This window comes from Medicago sativa, chromosome 3, assembly GCF_051527215.1.
Source record: "Medicago sativa cultivar Bolivia chromosome 3, Bolivia_mono, whole genome shotgun sequence".
Lineage (NCBI taxonomy): Eukaryota > Viridiplantae > Streptophyta > Magnoliopsida > Fabales > Fabaceae > Medicago > Medicago sativa.
The window spans coordinates 18,051,416-18,057,625 of NC_140751.1; positions in this window are offsets into that span (position 1 = coordinate 18,051,416).

Sequence of the window (6,210 nt, forward strand, 5' to 3'; positions counted from 1 at the left end):
GGTCAAAAACGAGTAAAATTCTTAAATTTACAAGGAAATTAACTTAACCCCCATTTTGGCCATTTTTGAAAATTCTAAAATCAGCCATGGATGTCGTAGATATGCTTGTTATATTTCCTAGGAACTATTAGATGGTTCAATTCAATAAGGCTAGGCCACTTTATGCCCTTTTTAGTGAAAGAAAAAGGGTCAAAAACGAGTAAAATCCGTAAATTAACAAGGAAATTCACCTAACCCCCATTTTGGCCGTTTTTGAAAATTCTAAAATCAACCATGGATGTCGTAGATATGCTCGTTAGATTTCCTAGGAACTATTACATTCTTCAATTCGATAAGGCTAGGCCACTTTATGCCCTTTTTAGTGAAAGAAAAAGGGTCAAAAACGAGTAAAATCCGTAAATTAACAAGGAAATTAAATTAACCCCCATTTTGGCCGTTTATGAAAATTCTAAAATCAACCATGGAAGTTGTAGATATGCTCGTTAGATTTCCTAGGAACTATTACATTCTTCAATTCGATAAGGCTAGGCCACTTTATGCCCTTTTTAGTGAAAGAAAAAGGGTCAAAAACGAGTAAAATCCGTAAATTAACAAGGAAATTCACCTAACCCCCATTTTGGCCGTTTTTGAAAATTCTAAAATCAACCATGGAAGTTGCAGATATGCTCGTTAGATTTCCTAGGAACTATTACATGCTTCAATTCGATAAGGCTAGGCCACTTTATGCCCTTTTTAGTGAAAGAAAAAGGGTCACAAACGAGTAAAATCCGTAAATTAACAAGGAAATTCACCTAACCCCCATTTTGGCCGTTTTTGAAAATTCTAAAATCAACCATGGAAGTTGCAGATATGCTCGTTAGATTTCCTAGGAACTATTACATGCTTCGATTCGATAAGGCTAGGCCACGTTATGCCCTTTTTAGTGAAAGAAAAAGGATCAAAAACGAGTAAAATCCGTAAATTAAAAAGGAAATTCACTTTACCACCATTTTGCCCGTTTTTGAAATTTCTAAAATCAATCATGGAAGTCGTAGATATGCTCGTTAGATTTCCTAGGAACTATTACATGCTTCGATTCGATAAGGCTAGGCCACTTTATGACCTTTTTAGTGAAAGAAAAATGGTTAAAAACAAGTAAAATTCGTATATTTACAAGGAAATTAACTTAACCCCCATTTTGGCCATTTTTGAAAATTCTAAAATCAGCTGTGGATGTCGTAGATATGCTTGTTATATTTCCTACGAACTATTAGATGATTCAATTCGATAAGGCTAGGCCACTTTATGCCCTTTTTAGTGAAAGAAAAAGGGTCAAAAACGAGTAAAATCCGTAAATTAACAAGGAAATTCACCTAACCCCCATTTTGGCCGTTTTTGAAAATTCTAAAATCAACCACGGATGTCATAGATATGCTCGTTAGATTTCCTAGGAACTATTACATGCTTCGATTCGATAAGGCTTGGCCACGTTATGCCCTTTTTACTGAAAGAAAAAGGATCAAAATCGAGTAAAATCCTTAAATTAACAAGGAAATTCACTTTACCACCATTTTGGCCGTTTTTGAAATTTCTAAAATCAACCATGGAAGTCGTAGATATGCTCGTTAGATTTACTAGGAACTATTACATGATTCGATTCGATAAGGCTATGCCACTTTATGACCTTTTTAGTGAAAGAAAAATGGTCAAAAACGAGTAAAATTCGTAAATTTACATGGAAATTAACTTAACCCCCATTTTGGCCATTTTTGAAAATTCTAAAATCAGACGTGGATGTCGTAGATATGCTTGTTATATTTCCTAGGAACTATTAGATGGTTCAATTCAACAAGGCTAGGCCACTTTATGCCCTTTTTAGTGAAAGAAAAAGGGTCAAAAACGAGTAAAATCCGTAAATTAACAAGGAAATTCACCTAACCCCCATTTTGGCCGTTTTTGAAACGTCTAAAATCAACCATGGATGTCGTAGATATGCTCGTTAGATTTCCTCGGAACTATTACATGCTTCGATTCGATAAGGCTAGGCCACGTTATGCCCTTTTTACTGAAAGAAAAAGGATGAAAATCGAGTAAAATCCGTAAATTAACAAGGAAATTAAATTAACCCCCATTTTGGCCGTTTTTGAAAATTCTAAAATCAACCATGGAAGTTGTAGATATGCTCGTTAGATTTCCTAGGAACTATTACATTCTTCAATTCGATAAGGCTAGGCCACTTTATGCCCTTTCTAGTGAAAGAAAAAGGGTCAAAAACGAGTAAAATCCGTAAATTAACAAGGAAATTCACCTAACCCCCATTTTGGCCGTTTTTGAAAATTCTAAAATCAACCATGGAAGTTGCAGATATACTCGTTAGATTTCCTAGGAACTATTACATGCTTCAATTCGATAAGGCTAGGCCACTTTATGCCCTTTTTAGTGAAAGAAAAAGGGTCACAAACGAGTAAAATCCGTAAATTAACAAGGAAATTCACCTAACCCCCATTTTGGCCGTTTTTGAAAATTCTAAAATCAACCATGGAAGTTGCAGATATGCTCGTTAGATTTCCTAGGAACTATTACATGCTTCGATTCGATAAGGCTAGGCCACGTTATGCCCTTTTTAGTGAAAGAAAAAGGATCAAAAACGAGTAAAATCCGTAAATTAACAAGGAAATTCACCTAACCCCCATTTTGGCCGTTTTTGAAAATTCTAAAATCAACCACGGATGTCGTAGATATGCTCGTTAGATTTCCTAGGAACTATTACATGCTTCGATTCGATAAGGCTTGGCCACGTTATGCCCTTTTTACTGAAAGAAAAAGGATCAAAATTGAGTAAAATCCTTAAATTAACAAGGAAATTCACTTTACCACCATTTTGGCCGTTTTTGAAATTTCTAAAATCAACCATGGAAGTCGTAGATATGCTCGTTAGATTTACTAGGAACTATTACATGATTCGATTCGATAAGGCTATGCCACTTTATGACCTTTTTAGTGAAAGAAAAATGGTCAAAAACGAGTAAAATTCGTAAATTTACAAGGAAATTAACTTAACCCCCATTTTGGCCATTTTTGAAAATTCTAAAATCAGCTGTGGATGTCGTAGATATGCTTGTTATATTTCCTACGAACTATTAGATGATTCAATTCGATAAGGCTAGGCCACTTTATGCCCTTTTTAGTGAAAGAAAAAGGGTCAAAAACGAGTAAAATCCGTAAATTAACAAGGAAATTCACCTAACCCCCATTTTGGCCGTTTTTGAAAATTCTAAAATCAACCACGGATGTCATAGATATGCTCGTTAGATTTCCTAGGAACTATTACATGCTTCGATTCGATAAGGCTTGGCCACGTTATGCCCTTTTTACTGAAAGAAAAAGGATCAAAATCGAGTAAAATCCTTAAATTAACAAGGAAATTCACTTTACCACCATTTTGGCCGTTTTTGAAATTTCTAAAATCAACCATGGAAGTCGTAGATATGCTCGTTAGATTTACTAGGAACTATTACATGATTCGATTCGATAAGGCTATGCCACTTTATGACCTTTTTAGTGAAAGAAAAATGGTCAAAAACGAGTAAAATTCGTAAATTTACATGGAAATTAACTTAACCCCCATTTTGGCCATTTTTGAAAATTCTAAAATCAGACGTGGATGTCGTAGATATGCTTGTTATATTTCCTAGGAACTATTAGATGGTTCAATTCAACAAGGCTAGGCCACTTTATGCCCTTTTTAGTGAAAGAAAAAGGGTCAAAAACGAGTAAAATCCGTAAATTAACAAGGAAATTCACCTAACCCCCATTTTGGCCGTTTTTGAAACGTCTAAAATCAACCATGGATGTCGTAGATATGCTCGTTAGATTTCCTCGGAACTATTACATGCTTCGATTCGATAAGGCTAGGCCACGTTATGCCCTTTTTACTGAAAGAAAAAGGATGAAAATCGAGTAAAATCCGTAAATTAACAAGGAAATTAAATTAACCCCCATTTTGGCCGTTTTTGAAAATTCTAAAATCAACCATGGAAGTTGTAGATATGCTCGTTAGATTTCCTAGGAACTATTACATTCTTCAATTCGATAAGGCTAGGCCACTTTATGCCCTTTCTAGTGAAAGAAAAAGGGTCAAAAACGAGTAAAATCCGTAAATTAACAAGGAAATTCACCTAACCCCCATTTTGGCCGTTTTTGAAAATTCTAAAATCAACCATGGAAGTTGCAGATATACTCGTTAGATTTCCTAGGAACTATTACATGCTTCAATTCGATAAGGCTAGGCCACTTTATGCCCTTTTTAGTGAAAGAAAAAGGGTCACAAACGAGTAAAATCCGTAAATTAACAAGGAAATTCACCTAACCCCCATTTTGGCCGTTTTTGAAAATTCTAAAATCAACCATGGAAGTTGCAGATATGCTCGTTAGATTTCCTAGGAACTATTACATGCTTCGATTCGATAAGGCTAGGCCACGTTATGCCCTTTTTAGTGAAAGAAAAAGGATCAAAAACGAGTAAAATCCGTAAATTAACAAGGAAATTCACCTAACCCCCATTTTGGCCGTTTTTGAAAATTCTAAAATCAACCACGGATGTCGTAGATATGCTCGTTAGATTTCCTAGGAACTATTACATGCTTCGATTCGATAAGGCTTGGCCACGTTATGCCCTTTTTACTGAAAGAAAAAGGATCAAAATTGAGTAAAATCCTTAAATTAACAAGGAAATTCACTTTACCACCATTTTGGCCGTTTTTGAAATTTCTAAAATCAACCATGGAAGTCGTAGATATGCTCGTTAGATTTACTAGGAACTATTACATGATTCGATTCGATAAGGCTATGCCACTTTATGACCTTTTTAGTGAAAGAAAAATGGTCAAAAACGAGTAAAATTCGTAAATTTACAAGGAAATTAACTTAACCCCCATTTTGGCCTTTTTTGAAAATTCTAAAATCAGCCGTGGATGTCGTAGATATGCTTGTTATATTTCCTAGGAACTATTAGATGGTTCAATTCAACAAGGCTAGGCCACTTTATGCCCTTTTTAGTGAAAGAAAAAGGGTCAAAAACGAGTAAAATCCGTAAATTAACAAGGAAATTCACCTAACCCCCATTTTGGCCGTGTTTGAAAATTCTAAAATCAACCATGGAAGTCTTAGATATGCTCGTTAGATTTCCTAGGAACTATTACATGCTTCGATTCGATAAGGCTAGGCCACGTTATGCCCTTTTTAGTGAACGAAAAATGGTCAAAAACGAGTAAAATTCGTAAATTTACAAGGAAATTAACTTAACCCTCATTTTGGCCATTTTTGAAAATTCTAAAATCAGCCGTGGATGTCGTAGATATGCTTGTTATATTTCCTAGGAACTATTAGATGGTTCAATTCAATAAGGCTAGGCCACTTTATGCCCTTTTTAGTGAAAGAAAAAGGGTCAAAAACGAGTAAAATCCGTAAATTAACAAGGAAATTCACCTAACCCCCATTTTGGCCGTTTTTGAAAATTATAAAATAAACCATGGAAGCCATAGATATGCTCGTTAGATTTCCTAGGAACTATTACATGCTTCGATTCGATAAGGCTAGGCCACGTTATGCCCTTTTTAGTGAAAGAAAAATGGTCAAAAACGAGTAAAATTCGTAAATTAACAAGGAATATCACTTTACCACCATTTTGGCCGTTTTTGAAATTTCTAAAATCAACCCTGAAAGTCGTAGATATGCTCGTTAGATTACGTAGGAACTATTACATGCTTCAATTCGATAAGGCTAGGCCACTTTATGACCTTTTTAGTGAAAGAAAAATGGTCAAAAACGAGTAAAATTCGAAAATTTACAAGGAAATTAACTTAACCCCCGTTTTGGCCATTTTTAAAAATTCTAAAATCAACCGTGGATGTCGCAGATATACTCGTTAGAATTCCTAGGAACTATTACATGCTTCGATTCGATAAGTCTAGGCCACTTCATGAACTTTTTATTGAAAGAAAAAGGATCATAAACGACTAAAATCCTTAAATTAACAAGGAAATTCACTTTACCACCTTTTTGGCCGTTTTTGAAATTTCTAAAATCAACCATGGAAGTCGTAGATATGCTCGTTAGATTTACTAGGAACTATTACATGATTCGATTCGATAAGGCTAGGCCACTTTATGACCTTTTTAGTGAAAGAAAAATGGTCAAAAACGAGTAAAATTCGTAAATTTACAAGGAAAT